Source organism: Schistocerca americana, chromosome 4, assembly GCF_021461395.2.
Source record: "Schistocerca americana isolate TAMUIC-IGC-003095 chromosome 4, iqSchAmer2.1, whole genome shotgun sequence".
NCBI lineage: Eukaryota > Metazoa > Arthropoda > Insecta > Orthoptera > Acrididae > Schistocerca > Schistocerca americana.
The window spans coordinates 393,704,615-393,729,345 of record NC_060122.1 but is presented as its reverse complement, the minus strand read 5'-3'; the positions used below and the strand labels follow the sequence as shown (position 1 = coordinate 393,729,345).

Genomic DNA, 24,731 nt, shown 5'->3' with positions numbered 1-24,731 from the left:
GAGTCTTGCTTGGTACTTTCTGTAGAACGTCCGTCGTGTCTTCAAGTCTTCAAGTCGTCGAAGGGGACAGCAAACAGTGGTTAGTCTTCAGGGGAAATAGAATAGTGATAGAACTCTCATGTATGAACAGAGATCGCCTGCCTAGAGATTTAAACTGAGTACTGTTAGTTTGGAACTGTTCTTCGAATAGTTCATCAAGACAGAAGATCAGTTTTCCTCTAATATTAGCTCAGAGATTGTGTTTATGGAAATGTAGTCAACGCAGGAAATATAGTTTAAACTCGAATTGTACAATTGCTGTACTTTATTTTAGTAATCACTATTCTGCATTACATTCGTTCTGAGTGTGCTTCCCTATAACCCTCGCGCACGCCCTACCAGGACAACTGTATTAGTCTTTTTCAGCGGCAGCAAAATTTTCATCGAAGTGGACGCCCCCCTGTCCACACTACAATGGGATTATACAAAAGAAAGCAAAAGGACTACTTCTGTAAGCACAGAAACATACTTTAAACGAATATTATCAGAACCATGAAAATCATCAGAAACCCAAAATGATGACTCCGCAATGACGCTGACAAAACAGTCCACCACATCTCGAACGTTTGCGAAAAGATGTCACAGCCGGATTATAAGTGGAGAAACAACGTTGTGGCAGAAATGCAATTCCGGAAATACTACTTTCCAGTTACAAAGATTTTTGGTGTTGTAAGCTCTAAAGTGAACCACCCAAAATAGTTAGATTTTCCGGCCTTAGAGTGATCTTGGCGGAAATAAAAATTGCGCGGAACAGGAAAGTGTGGATTACCGACATAGCTTTACTTTGCTGCTGTAGAAATGATGAAAAACAATATATCTGGTATAAAGCAGCTAAAAAGATTGTGCTGCTCCTTGGCACACTGTGGGTAGAGCCAAAGTGTCTCAGTAGGTCTTTGAAAAACATTGACATCGATAAAATATCCACCCACCAACAACAAAAAGCTACTTCACTCGCATCTGGACGCACTGTCCGCCTATCGGTCCTACATCATTCAGTTAAAGGAGTCTGGAAATTACCGAATGGTATTAAAATACCAAATCTAGCGTAGTGACAGGTATTTCCGTGTTTACTGTAATCAGTCATGTCAATATGAGTAAATAATACTAATAATGACAACAACAATAATAATATTTGGAGTGATGTTTACTTATCAGTGAAAGCTGTTACATTATCTGTGAACATGTTCTTTACAAAATTCCATCGAGTCTCTACAAACTTCAGTTGCGAACATTGAGTAATAGGAATGGTATAGGTCCTTTAAAGTCACTTTTGCGTCTAGAAATAACTGACGGTTGCGTTGAGATGAAGTTACCGCAGCGAATACGATACAGTGTACAGGCATCGTCGGATAGTGGAAGCCACTCTTCATCGGCGAATTCTTCATCTCGAATGGTACACACCTGCGATGCCCCTGCAACAAGAAGAATGTCATGTAGAAACATTAGGTTACTGAAAGACACAGAAGGTAGAACGTAGTAAACAATTCATCTGAACTGAAATTAGTTGTTAGACAGCTACGGATAAGAGGATTTAAGTGTAGTAGTATTTTATTAAAATGGCTACAAACAAGTTAAACGGAAACATTTACTGTTATTTATCACTATCGACTATGAACACAAGTAAATTAATGGACACACAGAACAGTGCCAATACCGAGACGTAAATATTAGGTGTGGTCAGTTATCTGGACCTACAGAAGACGCAAATGTTCCCTCATTTAATTTGCTTGGTTGACACAAATGGTTGCATATGTGCTAAAGTGCGTAAAGGTGTTACCGCTGGGCCATTTCACAATAGGTACGTGTCATAGTTCTCCGTTCCCAACACTGGCTCATAGTGTCCTCTGGCCTATACAGGACGTGACACAGACTAACAACTAGTACCTTTGTTCGGTGATCAACAACACCACGTTCGGGGATGCAAAATAAATGAGACATATGGAATCAGTGGAATTGTTTTAAAAAACATCACAGTAATTAGTTCGTCCTTCGTAGCGTAACTAACGTGTACAGAGGCCATGAATATACTTTACCAGGTGCATGAAAAGTTTTACATTTAACAGCGTTGTGCAAGACCAGAGAAATAGGACCGAACCATATGCAACCCATTACGACGAATCTTTTTAACTGCCCACTAAAGACAGTAGAATTGAAAAGACATCATTTGAGGGACGCACTAAATAGATAAGTAATGACAGTCTCTGGTGATCAGTTTCGGTGAAACCGTGGAAGGGTGTACGTCTTTCGCCACATTTCATAGTTCATGATTTCATGGGTTCCTTGCGTAATTATTCTGTTGCTCATAGGACCAGATAAGTCTATTTCCCTCAGAACCTTCCAATTTACGCTCGAACATGCCAGATTTTCATTCCACAGATAAACAGTAAAACTGCATGTCGTGAATCCCGACCTTAGCCCGTTCTTCAGCTTCACTCGATAGACAACCCGAGCGGCGCCATCCCCTCCCCTTGGAAAAAACGTGGCGCTGTCCTCAACGGACGCCCAGAGACTGCATTTTAGACTCTCTCTTCCTGCCGTCTCCAAGCTGTTCCCCTGGAACACTGTTTTAGTCTAAGTCGGATTGCTTTGTGTGACTTAGTGTTGTTAAATATGAAAGTATCAGCACTTTCATATTCAGTCAGTGATCAGTTATGCATTTTTCAAAAATATTCGTGTTTTGATACCATTAGGTTCATGTGCTCTTTGTTCTTCACTGGTATGTATCCATGTGGTCACATCGTTTTACCTGGTGATCAGCTCCGCGTTCTATGTCTTGTCTTGATTATCCAATGCCACTTGTTTTGCGCAGCGTTAATTGAACAAAATGCTTAACGACAACGAAATTTTACGAGTGTACTGGACCTGTCTTTTTGGAGTGCTAGAATCATGTGTTGTTTGCCTTGTAACTTTGAGTTCAGTTTTTTATTTCTCGTCTTCAGCGAGCTTTAACACTATAATTCAAACTCGGCTGCTGATTTAGTTCTTGAGCAATAATTTTGACAGAATGACGTCCATATTTTGTGTAGTACTCCACACGACGCGGCGCAAGCCTGTGTTTTATGGTTCCTAATCACTTTTACCAAACACAGCTCGCATCTACCGGATGGGTCCAATCGATTTGCAGCTTCTCACTGGGGTCGAGTGTCGGCTGTAATTATCGTATGGCAGCGAAACTTGGTAGATATTCTAATGCCTTTTACTATACACTTATTTCAGAATTGAATCTTTGAAAGGGAAGCGCACGATAATTATGTATTCAACAGATACTTAACTTTGCTAGTAAAACGGTCTGCAATGCATACATAAATAACACGGTCATTCGCAATCGGGGGTCCCGTGGGAAGGATGGATTACGCACGCACACAATCAGACTAATCGTTCATCACAGAGAAAGGAGTCGTTCAATAATTTAATAAGGAAAATAAGGACTAAATTGGGTGGTCAAAGGCACACTAACCTCGATGGTCGAACAATCAGTAGGAACTGCGTCCTGTGAACGATTTTTCCAAAACGTAGAAGCCACCGAAAATCATAATCACTTTGCTACCCACTTCGAGGAAACATCGATAAAATATGATGACAATAAAGCACGAGAATTTATTTAAACAAAGAAACTAGTTCAACTGCTAGCATGGATTACTAAAGAAAAGTCTGACGAACAAAATGCTTGGTAAGGGCTACCTACCATGCACAAAGAAACTTAATGAAATCTGCACAGAACACAGGGACTTTTTTTCCTAGTATGACTACCGAATGTTAAAACTATACGCAAATCTGCACAGAACACAGGGACTTGTTTTCCTAGTATGACTACCGAATGTTGAAACTTTACGCAACGGCTCATGATCATTTACACGACTTATTCAGGAATCTGATCACGCCCATAGATCCAAGTGTCCTCGTACCCCGCAATCCCAAACTTATAGAAAAAACTGATATAAATTCCAAAAATCGCGAGATTATTCTCAACATCCCGACGTATTCTACAATAGCTGAAACCTGCTAAGAAATGAATTAAGGACTCGATTAAGCTGAAACTTACACATTCACAAAACTGCAACACTAAGGACTAACACTAGATGTTCCTTACCTCTTCAACGATACCCAGCGCAGTGAGGCTGCTCGCTGCTTACCTACAGTCCCTATCGCGGACTGGACGCCGAGGCACAGACAATATGAACGCTCTACCTGTGCCATCTTAAGAAACGCGACGGATCATCTCTCGCCGATATCTCTCTGACCCAGAAGAATTCCCTTTTGCTATACACAAAAGTTAGCTAAACTGTCCCTACATCCAGAGAAATTCACTCCTAGTCCAAAGACATATAGCCATTCCAGCAGACGACGAACACGCTTCCAAGCAAACAACCAGAGCGTTGGAACAACGGAAACATAGAGTGACAACGAAAATATATGATGGTTGCTTTTCTGCACCAAATTAAACCCTTAACATGTATCTAGCTAATTCGTAAAATGACTTAGATATGGGATACAATTCAGATAAGGTAATTTAGCAGGGTGTTTCAGGAATAAGTGCAGAAATTTTTGAGATGATAGGTTGGATATAGGTAATTATTTTGCATATACGAACATGGGATCGTTATCGCATATTAACGAAGGTAGACGACGTCAAAAAGTCTTCGGTCCGTCTGGTGGTGCGATAACCGTTGGTACGTATCTGTAAGTCTGAATATCTCGAGTCATTTGTTTTGACTGACCCTCGCGCCCTAACGAGGAAACACTTTACTAGTTCCCTTTGTTCTCATCAGGTGCTGTGTAACTGAAGTGAGCTGTCATTTGCGTCCTCCATTTCCACCTCAACGTAATTCGTAATCGACTGTCGCACCAAAGCTAAGGTAGTATGTTACGGAATAATGATATGCACTTGCAAGTGTAAAAGGAGTGTTTAATCTGTGTTATCATGCCTAGGACGTGGAATGTTTCACGTGCAATGAACTTGTAGACATGTTCTTAACCTTTGGCGCTGCAGGAGCTATGGAAGGAGCGCGGTATTCGTACGCAGAACGTTATCCAAACAAACGAATACCAAATTAGAAAACAGTTGCTGCTGGGGATCGTCGCCTCCACGAAAGGGGCACATTAGAGGTAAATTTCCATGCTCGAGGTCGACCAAGGAGTGTACGCAATCCTGGTTTTGAGGAACGATTACTGCGAATGTACGACAGCAATCCTTCAGATAGCGTACGCTCCACTGCTCATGTTATAATTACTAGTTCTAGCAGTGTCTAGAGAACTGTGTGTAATGATCGGCGTCATCCCTACAAGTCGTATGAGGCACAGGTCCTACTACCCACTGATTTTTCGATTCGGAATGACTTTGGCGTATGGTTTTTGCAGCAAAGAATCTTAACTCCCGGTTTCGCAAACGTTATTCTCTGGGCTGATGAGTCGACTTTCACTTATGAAGAAATGCTCAATAGTTGCAACTCCCATATATGGTCTGGTGAGAACCGATAGACGGTAACTGCCTGTGATGTCTGTGCCATTAGTACGCCAGCACGTCCAAGGCAATGGAGAAACCTTTCCAACGAATGTATACATCTCCTCTTCTTCGATCAGTTAGTGATTATACGCATTTACGTGATTTGCTTGGTTGTTACCGACCCGAGCTGCTAAGATTCAGACAATTATTTAGCATTTGCAAGGTATTTTTGGAATATTTGGCCATCCGTAATGTTTTATGACGGATAATGCTACCACCTCTACATGTGCCAAGTTCAAACAATTTTGCCTTGGTATGCGAATTCGTAACATTACAATAACATCCTAGTATCCTAACCCTTTGTATGCTGAGAAAATAATTTGAAATCTGCGTTAATAATACACCGCAGTAGCAGTAGAAGTGGATGGGAGCGTTCGTTGCCACGGCACACGATGGTCTTCAATTCTGCTCAGTCGATCTCATGTTGGGTTATAGGTAAGCAACCCCACTCTGCATTATGTGATCCACTGAGGATTTATTACCGTAGAACATTGATTCTCGTCAAGAGATGGCAAATCGGTGGTCGGGAGAAAGGAATATTCTGCGAGCGTACGGAAGGGGAGGTAAACGTTATGATCAAGGCAGGCAGCCGAACATTTACTGACCATTGGGGACCATGTGTCGATTAAGAACTGTAAAAGAGTGAATAAGGCATGGAAGAGATCAAGAAAAAGTTGGTGCTGCGTTTCAAGGGACACATGGAGCTTACGGCGATATTAAGCGGCCTTGCAACCGGCAAATAAATTGGAGCTCACCTCTCCCATATAAAACCGTGTCCCCGGACGATAACCGAAATCAGAAAAAGGGGTGGGCGGGGGGTGGGGGGATAACGTGACATGTCGGAGGTTATCTGGCGCGGTGGTCGGCCGCTCGTAGGTTTGAAATGGTTCATAACGAAATGGCATCAGTCACATTTTTTTCGAATTTGAGTTGGTCACATCGCTATATAAAGAAAGGAGATCAGTTCAACCTCTCCTTCACTGTGATATTGTGATTGGGACGTTACCATTTTGTAAAGCAAGGGAATCAGTCCAGGCGGTTGCCCTACTTTTATGAGATACCCGTAGAGGCGCTGCGTGTTTGTCGATCAGCAGAGCGCTACTCTCTTGTTTCTTATGCATTGTTTTGAGGTGATTTGACCGTGTAACTGCATCATTATTGTATACTAAAGTATTTTATTATTTTTCGTTATACAGAATCTATAAACCAATATATTTTATAATGTGTGACATTGTTGAACGCCATGAACCAAAAGGAAGACGAAAGTCTGGTACATCGCTCTGGAAGCAGAATGTGACAAATATCGCATGAAAGACTTAGAGTACATCAATGCAAAAGGGACAGCTATACCACAAAAAAACTGTTGGGCCTGACTGCAGGCAGACTATAATAAACGTTAATTTACCCAATCTAGTACACTGTGTATCTATGCGAACATGCTTATGAGGTTAGGGAATGACATTAATTTACTTGCTCTACGTGGCTCTTTTGTTTCTGTTACATCACAGGTGCAACAACAAATGTATGCAGAAACTGCATGCTGGTTGTTTAAATTGAAATACTCAGATGTTAAAATAGGCTTCACATCGCACTATCAGTACTTCAAAACACAATTCAACTTGAAATTTGGTCACGCCCAAGTTAATTGCTGCAGTACTTGTGAGATTCTGAAAATCAAAATAAAGAGCTCGAATCTGAGCGATGTAGCGAAGAGAATTGCTTCCCATGAGATGGCAGCAAACCAGCGGAAAAATTTCTCATAGATTACGTCAACAATGAAGTCCTCGCAGCTGATGAAGAATTACATATTTATTTCGACAATTGCGGGACCCAAAATAAGAATCATGCCGTCTCCAAACATCTTTGTGCACTGACAGATTGTGAGGTTACAAGGGATACTGTAATAGTATAACTAATTTGCTGAATATGGTAATGTTTACTATGGAAGAACAGTCGGGGTGTAGCAAGCACAAGTCAATATATTTATGGAGTCACCTTCTTGATAAAGAGAGGAGGCAGCATATAACAGTTTCACATTGAATTACTTAGTTACATAATTGTCTATGTCTCAGTGCATAAATTGGTACATATGTTAATAATGTAAGGTGTGCTTGTCTTGCTAATCATTGGATTCGCTGGGTATCTGATCACTGAAATAGGAGTACTCCATAAACATGAGAGCTCTTCAAAGTAGTTCAAAACTCAAATTGAAAGCATAGTAGCAGGGATAATATTTTGGACATTAAAGAACACGTTTTATATAGAAATTAAGTTGTAAGGATGTTTGAGAACCTCTGCATAATAAGTTATTGTCGTTTATTGTGAAGGTACTGTTCAGTTTTCGATCTATGTAGAGCAAAATGAGTATTTCGTATGCCACACCTTTTAAGCAAAGACGTGATTAAACCAAAGAAGAGGCGTGAAACTGCCAAAAAGTGGAGTGCCCTTAAATATGTAAATAATCTGATGATTGTCTACAAAATAATATAAGGTATTTAGTTTTACGCATTTTAATATTGTAACATTGTAAATGCATGATGGCCATGTTTAGAAATAATATATTTGAATAATGTAGTGTCACGTGACCGGACACAGGACAGAGGATAGGGGATAAAGGTCGTGGTCTTTTGGTCGTTGTCCGTCGGTGCGGCTAACAGCCGCCGACATATTATAACGTGGCCATCAGTTTGTTTTGTGGATGTGATTTAGTAAAATAAAAACGTTTTCATTCTAAACTGTTGTCGGTTAAATCATTTGTGAACGATCGTGATTTAGACAAATACTTGAATTCATTCACTGCTGTACTTAGGCTAGCTATTTACTCAATATAAGGTGCGAATGCAACTGTGCACAACCGAACCCCTTTTGCAGACGAGTCATGATAAAAGGTTGTGTACAAGCCCGAGTGAAGTTGCAAGATGCAGAAAGATTTGAAAAAAAACTGAACACTTTTTTCCAGTGAGAGGCCAGAGCTTCAAGCCATGCTATCAAGATTTCAGTATCATTAAGAGGTCACTGAAAGAGTAGATCGTTTATACACAATGAGAGATATAATGTAGAGAGCTATTCATAGCTCAAATAATCTCAACAAGTTCATTGTGAAGTGCATTCAGACTGCAAATATCTTCGATTTCGAAAGCTGGTGGCCTCAGTTTTGTTCCAAGACTGCAATTTCCGAGGAGACTGGAGGTAGAATCATCCTTACAAATTTCATGAAACATGTTCAGGGGAATCCTAATGTGCAATCTCTATTTGATGGTAACAATGTTCACATATCTTTTATGATAATTTGTAGTAAAAAGTCCAGATAGTTTTTCTTGATTTCTCAACAGGTGGCTAAATTTGACCGAAGCTCTTTCTTTATGAACCAGTTCAGCTGTTGTTGAATGGAGTGGGGTAGGCCGGAAGCGCGGCAGACTAAGCGTGGCTGAGACTACTGAAAAAGCCTCTTGGAACTGTACATGACTGTTCGTCACGGTGTATCTATTGTGAAATACCGAGTGCTGTTTGTGGTCCGCAGACAAAATGTTGAATTTAACTGGGGTCTGTCCTTTGAAGCATGTCAATGGTGTTTTAGAAGGATCACTGAAGGGATCATTAGAAGGCGCCAGAGTATTAGACTAATGTTTCTCCAGTAGTTTTTGTAGCAGGTTGAAGCTATTGACCTCGTTAAAAATGCTTGCAGTTTATTTGTGAAGCTGACGAATTGTTGTTGTTTCCAGTGTGGAACATATGTCTGTTGCAGGTTAATGAAATTAGTGAACTACTGGAGAGGATAGTGGCAACAGTTAAGGTGTGTTGCAACGGAAGGGAAGCATTATTGCGTTTTCATTATAGATTTTTTTTTTTTTTTGAGTGAAGCATTAAAAGGTGTTCACCTATTGGGTTCTACCCTGGATCGAAATGCCAGTGGGTTTTATGATTATGGTTTGTCCGATAAAGGAGATAAATCAAGAAGATTTTATTATGGTTTTATAAAAATAATAATTTCAGATATTGTATTTGTTATTACTAAGGTCTCTTGTCTTAATAACATCCTGCTTAGTATTTGTTTATCAGAACTATATTATGGAAGTTGAAGGTTGGAAATTGCTCTTTGATAAGATTTTGCTGCAACAATTCAATTTTTGTATTGTATCCTGTTAGTCATCTTTACATTAACCTGCAGTCTTTAGGTTGCACTAGTATTGGTATTTACACTTATGGCCATTATTGTGTAATTTCATCAAGAAATCTGACCTGGTATTGCATACTCAATCAATCGACTCCACGAGTAACTATTTTGGGCCAACTCTGTGCTTCCATTACAAGTGTTAAATGCAAAGCAAGGTTGTTGAGACTAATCCATAGTCTACAACTTGTACAGAGAACCAAATGGCAAGATCATGAAGTAGTACAGCTGTGGATGAAGGTGGTGACTGAGGTAGCGTACAGAGTGTTTAAGCGACAGGTACCTTACCGGGTCACGATTACGTATTCGACTCTCTGAAGGACCAACTGATTGGTCTACAGTGAGAAACTGTGAAACTGCACTTACCGGGCGAAATTTCGCAGTATGTCATAGAACCTGAAGACTACAGACAGGGCCTCCTTGGTGTGCAGGCTGATGATGCGCGTCATGATATCACGGGCCAGTGCCAGGTCCGGTGCGATTGGCTCCTCTTTGGGAGTCGACCAAGACCGACCGTGAGCTGCTGCTGGTTCCGAGGAGTGATACGCACCACTCCCCGCCCTCTGCCCTTGTCCTCCACTTTGACCTTGTCCCTGACCTTCACCTTGTCTTTGTCCATATCCTTGACCCTGTAGGGGCGCAGCAGTCGTGTGACAGACTAACAGCAGGACACCTGTGGGTCAAAGAAACATCCAGTTATATTACAGTGATTTACCACATATTCAGCGATTCAGCTCACTTGGTTCAAGTACATACATTGGCGTTAGGTGAATGTCATGGAACCGAACAGAATAAACACATTTAGAATGGTCCTCTGTACAGAATGTTGGTATGCTGTTGATATCATCAAGGGATGATGGTATGCTGTTGATATAATCAAGGGATGATGGAAGAAAGATGATGTATCAGATTGGTATAGAGAAAGCAAGACTGGAAAAGACTGGACCGATGATAGAAACACTGTTTCTGCGCAAGATCTGAAATCATATTCTGCAGAGAAACTTATTCATGCACAAGCTGTTGACTTTGTATAACTGAATAAGAAAGTTGTTGTGGTATGGTTTCAAAGAGAATGGATTAGGCGAGTGGTTTGCTGTTGGATGTGGGTGGACGCATACACAATGGAGGCAGTCAAATGGTGTCACAGTTCTTTATTATTAACCACAGACAGACTTAGTGCAGAGTTACAGCAGTTAGCAGACAAGAGGCAGTGGGTGCTGAATCCTCCAACCAGGTGTGCCACTGTCGACACACCACTGTCAGCTCTTCTCGAGGTGGCAGTACGGTGGTAACCAGTTGGCTGTTGCTGTGTCGGGGTGGCGTGACAGTGGCCAGAGTGAAGCAGGCCGATTGTCGCGTCCTGGCACAGCCTTACTATACCAGAATGAAGTAAGTGCGAACTGAGTTGCGCAATCGGGACATTAACGACAATGGGTTAATTATAAATTGCTGTCAACCTTTATATCGAAGATGAGAGGGAGAGAATCACCTTGGCTTGAAGCAAATCAGTTTCCTGAAAATAGGTTATAGAATTGCAATAGGCAGAAAAGATTGGTTAGTTTCTATCAAGTTTATTCTCACATATACTTAGGTGAGGTGTTGGACCATAGACCCCTTAGTAAGATTCAGTCTATTTATTCGGACTTGCTACTTCAAAGCTAATTGCCGGTACATATAAGAAAAAAGTACAAAACAATCACTTGTTATTGGTTAGCACTGAAATCTTTCTAAGTAATTGAGACAAAGACTGACAGCCTCTGTTCAGCAATATTCCAATGAATCTCTAAAAATCCTACTTGACCTGCAGTTCCTGAGTGTCCACCAGAGTCTAACACCGTCTTCTCGTAGTTGAAGTCTGTATCAGCTGTATCGGCTGCTATGGGCCTACTCGGCCCCGCTGGCGTCTCACTGCGGAATCTCCAAACTGCCGGCACTGGCTCTGAATCTGCATCTGAGTCTCTACTTCTAGCTATTCCGTTGCCTGGCCTTTTATTTCGTTTCTCATGTACTTGGGTGCACACGAGTTAATTTGTTTCACATGACCCTTTCGTTTCTAAGTGACCTGATTGCACAAGAATGCCTATGGTTCCACACGACACTTTCGTTTCTAATTGGTCAGCTTGCGCAAGAATGCCTTCGGTTCCACACGACACTTTCGTTTCTAGCTGCACACAACTTAATTGGTTCCACATGAGTCTTTTCCACACATGACTGATACTCTCTTTTGCTGTATTTTCGCCCTGGTGTTTTCGTCTTCCACTGCGCAAGTTTGATTCATGCTGCTTCGTCTGGCAGAAAGTCAAACACTAAGTTATTTGATCAACAAGCCGTACTTGGCGGCCTCCACCGCTTATCTTGTCCCTACGTCCTGGTGGACTATTTCTTAATGTCAGCTGGCTGTTTGACTATGGAGCCTGGACTCTTATTATGGTCACAAAAGCAAGAATAAAAATTAAAATATTCTATGGTCACAACAGGATGACGAACCACGGACCAATGGCTGAAACGCTGCATCTGGTAGTGTCGAGTTCAAGTAGCGTGAAGCTGGGAGGACTTCAGTTCGAACCTTGGACCATGACGTGGCGGCAGGCTCTCCTTTTGGCGGTCTCGCGAGGATGGTGGCAAAGTGAAGGCGACATGACGGCCAAGCTACCAGGAAGAAGTCGTCGCGTCAGTTCGAAGCTCGATTGCGGCGCTGGTAGATGCGTCAGAAGAGTGTCGGCAATCCCATGGCAGAGACCGACGATACACGGCAGGCGACGACGAATAGCCCAGCTGTGCCGCTGACCTGCTCGACTACCATGGGTTTATGTATACGGCCAAAGGGGTTTGTTAATGAGGAAGATAAGCACTGCTGCATACTTAAGCGCTGTCGAAACGGCTGATCATTGCCTGGAGAACTGGCTCGAAATTGAGGAAGCCGTCAGCAAGGCTAAATGCTGTCTCGATTGGCTGTAATGCTCTCCCTGAACACAGGATCTGTGCGCTCCGGTCTAGGCCTGCAACGTTACAGTTTGTTACCCTGCTTTTAAGCTAATGAAATGGATTGCTGTCAGTGTTTATTGTTATATTTCAGTGTTGCATTGCTTCAGTTATGAAGTCATAGCTGCTGAGGAGCGATTAATCGCATGTGTGTTGGTGCACGGACGTTCACAAGCAGGTCAAGCTGTGACCGAGGTGATGAGTGCATTGAGTGTTCGCTTTGAAACGCTGTACCTTTAAAAACAACCATGTTTGATAGGAAGAAATGTGCTTTGGTTTTGAGCAATTTTAAAGATGGGCTGCATAGTTCATGTTTACAAAATAATAAAAAAATGCGAGAGGACACTTTTGCCACCGTCGCTCAATCAGTTGAGCAGTCTCCAATGAAATCCACTTAGAGGAGAGCAGCTAACCACTAAGTTCCGCAATCAACGATGCATGATCACATTAAAAAAATGGAAAATGAAAGAATTTAGACAGATATTTACAAATGAATAATCTGGTAGACTGACATGCTTTGTTGGTACAATTTCCAAAAATCGTGTTTCCCTCAAGATTGTTATTTTCTGATGAAAGTGCGACATACCACAATTCACACAAGAGTAATGTGGTATTCTGGTTTAAGTCAGGTCCCAGTTATATGTGAGATTGAGAAAGGAATCCATCTCATGTTTTCCACATCTACATACCAGGGCGTGCTGTTCTCGATATCGATCGAGGTATTATATACCATGCATATTACTCGGTCAAGTTTCCCACTTCGCTTGTTGTAACCCTCTGCCACTAGAGGGCTCCGAATTACGGGGTTTAACATGGCAGTGTGTAACACAAGTAAATCGATGCGTGACAAACAGGGTGCTGTAATCGAGTTTCTAACCGCAGAAAACTTCGTCCACACATGTACCACCCTCTGTTTTAGAATGCCAATGCAAGGCCACACACGAACGCTGCCACATCGGCATCAATCCGATGCCTTGAGTTCACTGTCATCGATCATCCTCCATACTTGGGCCCATCCGATTTTCACCGGTTTCCAGTACATAAAGAACACCTTCTAGGACTTCACTTTAGTAATGATGAAGCAGTGCAAGCGAAAGTGAGGCTGTACTCTCCAGACTGAGACACACAGACTCAAACGGGTCACCAAAAGGCATAAAGAAACTGGATTCCTGGCCAGTTCACACCGAGCAGAACTAACCCGTAACTCGAGAAATGATTTTCCTGTAACATACACCACAAGGTGGGGTCTCTGGGACCCCTAAGTTTAAACCGAGATTTAAGGCAAAAATCATATGAAATTTTTAATTTGTGCTGTACAACATTTATTTTTACAATTGTTTAAATGCTCCTAGTTTATTTTATTGCAATAAACAAAGCCAGTAGCATTTTACTATTTATCACGCAAAAACACATAATTTTGTGTGATTCTTTTAAACAGTACACATAAATGGACTGTTAGAGTACTGAATTTTACACTCTGAAAAATTGTATAATCTCTGTAACAAATAAATTTCCAAATAAATTTATATTCCAGAGGTTAAATTTGCACATAAAAATTATACCCAATAGGTACAAAAAGAAAGTCTGTCAAATTGACATTCATTGCTGGGAACTACATGTTTCTTATGACACAGAACACATTAGATTTTAACAGGCACTTTACGTATTTCATTCATGAAACGGACAGATCCCCATCAAAACTTGCCTGAAGTTGTTCCTCTGAATGATACTCTTGTTCGATAGCAGAACTGTGATCACTGGTTAACGCAAAATAGTCATCTTGTTCGTTTATTTTTTCTTCCATATCGTCACCGACACCTTCCTCCATAGGCCGACTAGCAATTTCATAAAATTCGGGAAAGTTAAAACTGACACATTCGTGCGAACACATTTTGAGCTATAGGGTACCGTACTGAAAGAAACTGGTACGTAGTTCACGAGGCGCGGACTAGGACACTCCAACACCTGTCAGTAACACGTGTCAACAATAAACACATAAGGCGATAACGCAACCGACAGCAAAACATCGTAGGCTTGGCAATTTAAGGAGGGTAACTACAGCCATAATTTTTCTCGAGGGCATGCAGCTTTACTGAACGGTTAAATGATGATGGCGTCCTCTTCGGTAAAATATTCCGGAGGTAAAATAGTCCCCCATTCGGATCTCCTGGCGGGGACTACTCAGGAGGACGTTGTTATCAGGAGTAATACTCTCCTTCAAATTCTGAAGGTGGTATGGGTAAAACACAGGGAGCGAATGGCTATTTACAATTTGCACAGAAACCAGATGGCAGTTATAAGAGTCCAGGGACATGAAAGGGAAGCAGTGGTTGGGAAGGCAGTGAGACAGGGTTGTAGCCTCTCCCAGATCTTATTCAAACTGTATATTGAACAAGCAGTAAAGAAACAAAAGACAAATTCGGAGTAGGTATTAAAATCCATGGAGAAGAAATAAAAACTTTGAGGTTCGTCGATGACATTGTAATTCTGTCAGAGACAGCAAAGGACTTGGAAGAGCAGTTGAACGGAATGGATAGTGTCTTGAAAGGAGGATAAAAGATGGACATCAACAAAAGCAAAACGAGGGTAATGGAATGTAGTCGAATTAAGTCGGGTGATGCTGAGGGAATTAGATTAGGAAATGAGATGCTTAAAGTAGTAAAGGAGTTTGGTATTTGGGGAGCCAGATAACTGATGATGGTCGAAGTAGAGAGGATATAAAATGTAGACTGGCAATGGCAAGGAAAGCGTTTCTGAAGAAGAGGAATTTGTTAACGTCGAGTATAGATTTAAGTGTCAGGAAGTCGTTCCTGAAAGTATTTGTGTGGAGTCTAGCCATGTATGGAAGTGAAACATGGACGATAAATAGTTTAGACAAGAAGAGAATAGAAGCTTTCGAAATGTGGTGCCACAGAAGAATGCTGAAGATTAGATGGGTAGATCACATAACTAATGAGGAGGTATTGAATAGGATTGGGGAGAAGAGAAGTTTGTGGCACAACTTGACTAGAAGAAGGGATCGGTTGGTAGGACATGTTCAGAGGCATCAAGGGATCACCAATTTAGTATTGAAGGGCAGCGTGGAGAGTAAAGATCGTAGAGGGAGACTAAGAGATGAATACACCAAGCAGATTCAGAAGGATGTAGGTTGCAGTAGGTACTGGGAGATGAAGAAGCTCGCGCAGGATAGAGTAGTATGGAGAGCTGCATCAAACCAGTCTCAGGACTGAAGACCGTAACAACTACATGGGGGGTATGGAAACATTCCATCACAACTGGCCTTTGGGAGCGAATTCGAAATTTTTCGCTTGGTCTGAAATACCACACATCGTGAGTTAAGAGTTAACCATCTTTAAGTACGGTACTGTCTTCATAGATAATTTCAAGCAAGTGTCTAGGAGGCTAAAAGCTTCATGATCCAAGTAGGCACCGGATTACACTGCCCCGTTGCTCGTGGCTGCTAACAAGTTATACACATCTCGATGTATTTGACACACGACGATTGACTGATGCACGTCGTAACCAGGCTGCACACGACGAGAGCCGTTCCTTGCTCGCTGGTAGCAACCGTCAACGCTGCAGGAAAACGCGGGCCCCCAGAGCCGAATGGTGTTAATTCGGTGCATTTGGCAGGACGCCGAGAACCCAGACACACCCGTCCAACTCCGTGTCCGACACGCCATCACACAATCCCAGCCCCAGAGGGAACACGTAATTCAGCAGAGATGATACGACAAGGGCCAGAATCAGCGGAACGCGTGCGCTAGTGGTGCCAGTAAGATCACGCGCGCTTCCTCACGGAAACCACCACGGCTCGGTTCCTTGATATTGCTATATTCCTTCCACGAAGTGTCACACAAACATTTGCAGTCCTCCAGAAAACCTTTCGTCGAAGTTTCATCCGGGTTGCAATCATTCATGTTAGTTCTATTTGAACAGCGGCAATTCTCAAACGCTATGATAGAAGACGAACTTCAGTCGGGCAGTTGACACGAAAGAGCTACACATGGTACAGTTTCTTCCCGGAAGTGGTTGGTGGGATCTGCTGTTGGGTGGTCAGACCAAGCCGACTGCCTGACAAACAAAATTAGTCCTACAAACGAACACACACACAACACACACACACACACACACACACACACACACACACACACACACACACAATTTGTCGTTCCGTCGGCAGATAAATCATAGCGTGCGTCTTGGAGCAGGGAACATGCACGTGCATATGGATTCCTGTCACTTTCATCGTCTCCATCTTGCAATTAGGCAAATGCTTTTGCTTGATCTCTACGTCATTAAGCTTTATGTTATGAACTCTGTTTACAAACACTGTGTCACCTCCCCCATAAGAAAAAAAAAGAGTCTCTGACTGAAAGTGGGGTACCAGCTGCCTCATTCCATGTTTCTCAGCACCTACGAAAATTTTCCCAAGAAGTTTGGCATGCAAACATATTCGGTCTCTTTTTAGCATGCAACTCACGTTGCAGTCGCACAAGTTCCCATAACTATAACTCGCTCACACCCTGTAACGCATCGTTCTAAGTCGCTCATAAGCACCCACTCACACTTACCCATTCTCACTCACTCATTGAGCCAAACTCACTGTCATTATAGCTTTGTGTCTCTCTGTCACTGTCTCCTGTCCCAAAACCTTCGTTCTGTGCCACTACTACTGTCTCCTCTACTACTGTCTCTTCTACTACTGTCTCCTTGCTCTCTTCCGCTGCTACTGTCTCATTCATTCCTTCTCACTGCTTCTGTCTCTCTCACTGTCACTTCTCTCTTCCTCGTTGTCATTATCATAGACTCTGTCTCTCATAATCACTGGCACTGAATCACTTACACTTTTTCCTTCCCTTTTTTCCTCTTGTCTCGAGCTAGCACTGTTTCCTTCACTTTTATGCTAGCTCTGTTTTGTCATTGTCAACTATGTTCCATTGCCACTGTGTCTTTCTATTTCTCTTACACTGCCGTTGTCTCTTTTCTTGTTTCTATAGCACAACCACAGTCTACTATCTCCTACTATGTATTACTTTTCCATTTCTCTCTCAATGCCACTGTCTCCTTCTCCCTCAGCATAAATAAATGAGAATATGTTCACGTGCTAAAATTTTTGAGAAAATTTTTAAAGGTTCTGAGGAAGGTAGAATTAGACATCTGGTACCCCAATTTTCAGTCAGTCTTTTAAATAGAAGGATATTCGCTTTTTTTGTGCTCTGTTTTCCGCTAGTTGCCTTCTTTCCCCTGCTACAGCTGGGCATGTCACTCATACGAAAAGAACTTTATCGATCTGTACAAGTTTCATAGTTTACTTCCGTGAAATTGAAATAAAATAAAACAAATTTTGCAACTCAAACCGTACATTATGCACATAAACAATTTAAATATGCTTCAGTACTACAACATGGCGTCCCCAGAACCCTTCTGATGATAACGGAGACACTTTCAGCATATTTCTCAGCGCTACATTACTTTACAAAATTCGTTTTCGCCTCACACAGGATTTTACGTGCGATTTTTAAGTGTATAGCTAAAGCACTGTGTCTTCAGACCACAAGTGGCCCATCGGGACCATCCGACCGCCGTGTTATCCTCAGCTGAGGATGTGGATAGGAGGGGTGTGTGGTCAGCACACCGCTCTCCCGGTCGTTATGACAGTTTTCTGTGACCGGAGCCGCTACTATTCGGTCGAGTAGCTCCTCAGTTGGTATCACGAGGCTGAGCGCACCCCAAAAAATGGCAACAGTGCACGGCGGCCCAGATGGTCACCCATCCAAGTACCGGCCACACCCGACAACGCTTCACTTCGGTGATCTGACGGGAACCGGTGTATCCACTGCGGCAAGGCCGTTGCCAGTTTTAAGTGTATAAATAGGATCATTTTTAACTTCTGTATGCTGGAAACATGTAAGGATATCATGAAAAATTTCAAGGTACTTCGAGATCGGGCTCTTAAGTATATATCGTAAAAATATCAGCCATTTGTTCTGGAATCCGCAGCTCGTTTTTTTTCTTTACTCAAAAACCACATTTTTGGGGCGTTTCTTGATAACGTATGAAGATTTTTGAAAACACGAAGATGGTGCTTCCATATACCGATAGAGTTTGAGCAGTTTTCTGCTCTTAGTTATTTAGACACTCGCTGCTGACGGCGAAAAACGCTTTTTATGGTTTTCTGAGGAACTGCCCATGACTAAGATGGTGCCTGCACAAGCCCCTTAAGGCGTACTGTAGACCACATCTAATGTAGAAAGAACCTACCAATTTGCTCCATTTGCCTATGCTACAGAAGTATGTAATATTATAATTTTTATCCTGTGCTGTTGGGTAGCTAAAGACGATCCTGCTGTTGGATATACAAACGGTTCCTAGCTCAACTTTTCTATCTCCAACAGAACCTGAGGTATGATCGCTTGAAAAATTCCATTTTTATGAACTACTTTTTGGAACATTTAGGTCGTACTTACTGCTGAATGTATAGCAACTGACTGTGTTACAAGAAGCCCTAATCTGAGGCATTGAACCGTTGCGTGCCAATGCAGTAAATCGACGTCATAGGGAGAGAGGTGCCATCATTGTGGTGAACACATATTAAGCAGTAAGAAGACTTGTTCAGAGTGCAAGAACGCTCATTCAGAAAGCTAACAAATGGAAGAAACTAGCCAGTGAAGTTTCGTGCAACGTCGTAATCTAGGGTGTTGAATCATCAGGTGTCAATGGAGGAAATTGATGTAATACGAAGAGATGTGCTGTCATTGTGCTGGCCAGACACTATAAAATATGAAGACTTATTCAGAATGCAAGAATGTTCACTCATCAGGCTGACAAAGCGGAAGAGGCTAGCTAGCCAGTGTCTCTGCAGAGCGAAACTGCACGTTACTAAAGCTCTTGCTAATTTCCTTCAGGAAAGAAATGTACCGATACCAGAAAATTGCGAGACCCAGCTACTAGGCCTGTTTCCTATCCCAGGGTGGGATGCTGGAGGGTTACTAACCTGCAGACTCTCATAAATATCCCCGAAACCAACTGCTCACTCTCAGATGTTCTCAGTTGTGTTCAGTCTGCTGATGTCCAGCTACAAGAAGGAGCTTATGTTGTCTTCCATCTACTCACGTAGGCCTTTCAAATAAACCAACCCGGCATTTGCCGGGAGCGATTTTGGGAAATCAAGGATGGCCGGACGCGGCATTGAACCGTCGTCCTCCCGAATGCGAGTCCAGTGTGCTAACCACTGTGCCACATCACTCGGTCCATGTAGCAGTCTACAAGCTTCTGTGAAACTGCAAATCACACTCTGGGGATGTGGTAATTGTGAGCTGCAGTGCCGCTCGCTGTTGGTGCTGGCTCTGATGTAGCGAACTGAGCACCTATAGACCAGTGGGCCTCCTGACGGCCTACTGATGACTGCTACAACAATGCTGTCCACAAAATGGCAACAGCTTTCGGTACTGCTTCTGACCTACAAGCGCTCACTCTCTCGAGCGACGCTCCAACTGCCGGCCGGAGTGGCCGAGCGGGTCTGGCGCTACAGTCTGGAGCCGCGCGACCGCTACGGTCGCAGGTTCGAATCCTGCCTCGGGCATGGATGTGTGTGATGTCCTTAGGTTAGTTAGGTTTAAGTAGTTCTAAGTTCTAGGGGACTTATGACCTCAGATGTTGAGTCCCATAGTGCTCAGAGCCATTTGAACCATTTTTTGACACTCCAACTACTGTTGTAGTCTGAATCAGAAATAATTCTACTGTCAATACTGATTCTCTCACGTGTCAGCGGGTGTCTAACAAGCATCCACTCACCTCACCACTGCTGATCCTCGCCATGGGTGGTGGTACATCGACTTCCTAATCTCTGTCTACCCTCTCCATAACATAATTCAACGGCTTACTAATCTGGTCATTGCAGCTATAACATTGACTGCTGCAGGACAGTATCAGATCAGCTTCAGGTTGCAATAGTTTTTGAGAAGACGCCTCATAAGTGGAAAATTTCATCATTCACGTAAGGTTGGAATTTTAAAATCTCTCTCGTGTTTTTGTTCCTGCAACTTTACTGCAGCAGGTATATTTTACGTTGTTTGATTCTTTACTATGTGCATTCTGCGAGAAACTTATAAGCTTTCACAACACTTTTCCCAAAATCCCTTATCTGTCACTTGTAAGTGTAGGATGTCAAAGTAGACCAACATCTAGCACCCAAAAGGGCATATGACACATTGCTTGACAAAAAAAGTGAAGCATCGAGAAGACATGGTCAGATGTCGGTACAGCTACATACACGTGAACATTATTGGAGGGGGCGGGGGGGTGTTCATGATGAGAGTTATCATTTTCTGAGACAGGCAGAATGGCCACCAGAGCACATTATTATTGTTTGTATTGTGCTGTTATCAGGGCTGATAGTGTATATACAGGGCATGAACGACATTGGATATAGAGTGATCACTGTGTATGTCACAGAGATGCTGCGTACTACCTGAGACAGCGTTATCGACACCTGAGAGAGAGAGAGAAAGGAGTCTCATCGTTGATCTCCATTTGGCTGGCTAATTGAATCATGCAGTGACCAGATTTGTGGGACATTTGAGTGTGACAGTGGCCCAATGCTAGACTACATGAGAAAGTGAGGGCAGGAATACCGTCATAAAGGTACCTTCGTTAAGGTTCCAATCGATCATATCTGTTTGCCACAAGAGGGGATGGCGCTATTGTGCAACAGGTGTATTGTAGCCCCTTTGAGATATGTGTGCCGCATCTGAGAACAAGTAATAGACTAAGTGCAACATTCTGTGTCATCTCGCACCATAGCTCAGAGTCTAGCTGGAGTAGGGAATTACCAATCCACTTGTCGACTGCCGTTAACACCACAACAATAACGGTAACGTTTGGAGTGGTGTCGCGACGGGGGAAGCATTGAATGCTGGTAAATGGACTCGTATGATTTTCAGCGATGAATTGTGTTTCTGCACTACCCAGGGTGAACATAGCTGGCGAGTATGGAAACCACATCGGGGATGTCCCTTTCTTCCATTGTTTTGGAGAAGCACTTGTACAGTAGTGTAACTCTTGGAGTTATGGTGTCGGAAACCGATTTCAGGTAGCAGCTGGTAATGACTGAGGGAACTCTGAAGACACGACGGTACATGATGGACATCTTTCATCATCATGTGTTATATCATTTTTGGCTAGGGCAATGCTTGTTCACACATGGAACATATCACAATGAATTGACGCTGCGATGTTGAGGTACTCCCGTGGCCATCTCTGTCCCATTATTAGAACACAGAATATCTGCCACCAGTTACAACAGTTGTGGACCAGCTAGCCTCAGCAGAGGATACAACGACTTTGTGACAGATTTGTCAACCGAATCAGGGTATGCATCTAGGCCAGAGGGAGGGAAACGTCATAGTGGTAAGTGGGATCATACTGCCAAGTTCTTTCGAAATTTCACTCGATTTTGTAAAGAAATATAAACATCACGTACTCTCTCAGCTGGTGCACTTTAGTTTCGTCTCTCCCTCCCTTTTTGGGGCTTCACTGTTTTTGTCAAGTAATGTGTTTCTGAAAACTCGACATTTAACGTCTGAGAGTGCCGCATTACCAGTATGTGCCTCTATGACACTGAGCAGCATACTAACAGGCAAGACACCACGTTAAGATGTCAAATATATAACAGTGTATTTCGCTTTAGATTGGCAAGTAACTGCCTCTGCACGTTTCAATGTCAGCTTTTACTCAATGAATACGTGTCCGGTTCATAAGAAATTTTTATCATTAGTAGCAGCATATTTTGGCAAACGATGGCAGTTTTGTTCGATGCGCCTAAATTATTAACGACACTAATTTACAAACAGGAGACCGAAACGCATCGTTTCCGAGGAGAACAGAAAAAAAGAACCGAAAGAATGGTGAGCTTGTGGGAGAAGAGAAGAAAATAAAAAAAAGTTTGAAGTTCTTTGGGGTCCATAGCTGGCAAAATTCAGAAAAAAGGTTTGCTTGTATAGTATCCTATTTATCGTTTTCTACTGCATCTCATGGCGTTGTTTGACATATGTAACACGCAAGTAAAATAAAGTAGAAGCAATTTTCTGATGTGTCAGTGCCCTTGCTTAGCTAGAATTTTGAACAAAAACAGCAGTAAAGCGAGCATTTCATGCAGTAATTTTGAAACTGTTGATTTTGTTTCTTCTCCAGAAGTTTGGAATATCTATGCCATCCATCAGCTCTTGAATGTGCAAAATCAGAAAATTTTTTTCTTTTGTATTCTGGTTGCACTTTCTGTTTCCGTGTTGTAGTTCTGCATGTTAAATGTAGAGTTTACATATACAATGTTGACAAAAGCGTAATATTTACTACACTAGAGAGAGACACCGCTGTTTCAGTAGCTTTCACAGTATTTATGGCTGTTTTTTTTTATTTTGTTTTTTAATGGACTTGTAGTCTGCAATTCACTTTGGAGGTGTGGCGGTGGGTCTTGTAGTCCTGTACCACCCTCTGACGATGATAGTACTACATGAGTCAGGCAGAAGAATTTTGCCTAACATGGGCGGGTGAAGGTGTGGCGGTGGGACTTGTAGTCCCGTACGCCAGGGCAGGGGTGATGTGTTTATGGCTGGTAAGCTTGGTGAAACTTATATAACCGAAAAAACAAAGTGACTGAAAGAAACACTCAATCTACAACCACCAAATGCTTTACAGTAAGTAATAATTCGAAATACATAAAGACCTTGCAATGTACTACAAAGAACTATTGACGATAGGGTACTACTTAGCGCACACGAAAGATTCAAGATTGTTACAATATCTGTCTCACTACTGTGCATTTATTATAAATTGTATAACTGATTAGCACAGGGTGGGTAAGGGAAACAAAATACAATTACATATGTGAAATATCTGGTTGCTTCTAAACAATCATATTGAAAGATGGAGTCAGTTTTCTGAAAGTAAGACACTATGCTGCTCTTTCAGTTAGTGCATTCAGATCTCTTTGTTTCTCATACGTAATGCGTACCACATGCTGGTAAGTGATCTCATACACTCATCTTTTACTCATGGGGACTATGTGTTATTATATTTAATGATGTTCCCTACTACTCTCTGTGGTGTATCAAGCCAACATATGATTTTAATTTCATCCATAGCTATTGTGAAAGTACTGAAACAACGTTCGCCCTTTGTTATATAGTAGATACGAGACTGTCGATATTGTTTAGCAAGAAGCTCTGTATTCTACACGTAATTTGTAAGCATCAGCGACTCATATCACTATTTAACTTCACATTGTATAATCCTATGTATTTGGAATTACGTATGAATTTCCTTGGCGAATGTAGGTCCGTTATTTCTTACCACGCCAGATTAATGAATGACTTCTTTGAAACAGTTATACTAGAAGACAAATTTGTAACACGAAATCTCAGTCAGAGAAAACAAAAAACTTGTGACCACGTGGAAAAGGTGCTTTTTTGTGTAGGTGGCCGATCGGTTCTAGGCGCTACAGTCCGGAACCGCGCGACCGCCACGGTCGCAGGTTCGAATCCTGCCTCGGGCATGGATGTGTCTGATGTCCTTAGGTTGGTTAGGTTTAAGTAGTTCTAAGTTCTAGGGGACTGAGGACCACAGCAGTTAAGTCCCATAGTGCTCAGAGCCATTTGAACCATTTTTTTTTGTGTAGTGGAATGTTGTACTAGGAAATAACGTATCTAGGAACACATGACGTTTCGTGGCAATTTGTTACAACCCAGTGACTGACTGTAGAATCACTTGAAGGAATGGGCACTAGAAACCACCATAAGCTAGTTTCCGGTATTTTCTGTATTTTTTGTTGTTATGAGAGATGAGGTTGCGTTTTACGCCGCGTTTGTAAATATAACGAGTTCTGCATATTAAAGTGTTTTATAAAATATCGAAGGTATTTGGAGGATATTGTTAATTCTCCAGTTACAGCATTTTATGGCGATCAAAATGCCATATACTTCTAAAACTAGGTACATAACCTCGTCAGTCGTGTACCATCGAGTACACTGAAAGGAA

At 42.2% G+C, this 24,731-nt stretch overlaps 1 pseudogene; it reads right to left on the bottom strand.

Annotated features, from left to right (window-relative positions):
* Window positions 1-18,435: 18,435 nt before the first annotated feature.
* Window positions 18,436-18,553, bottom strand: LOC124614387 (annotated as a pseudogene).
* Window positions 18,554-24,731: the final 6,178 nt, after the last annotated feature.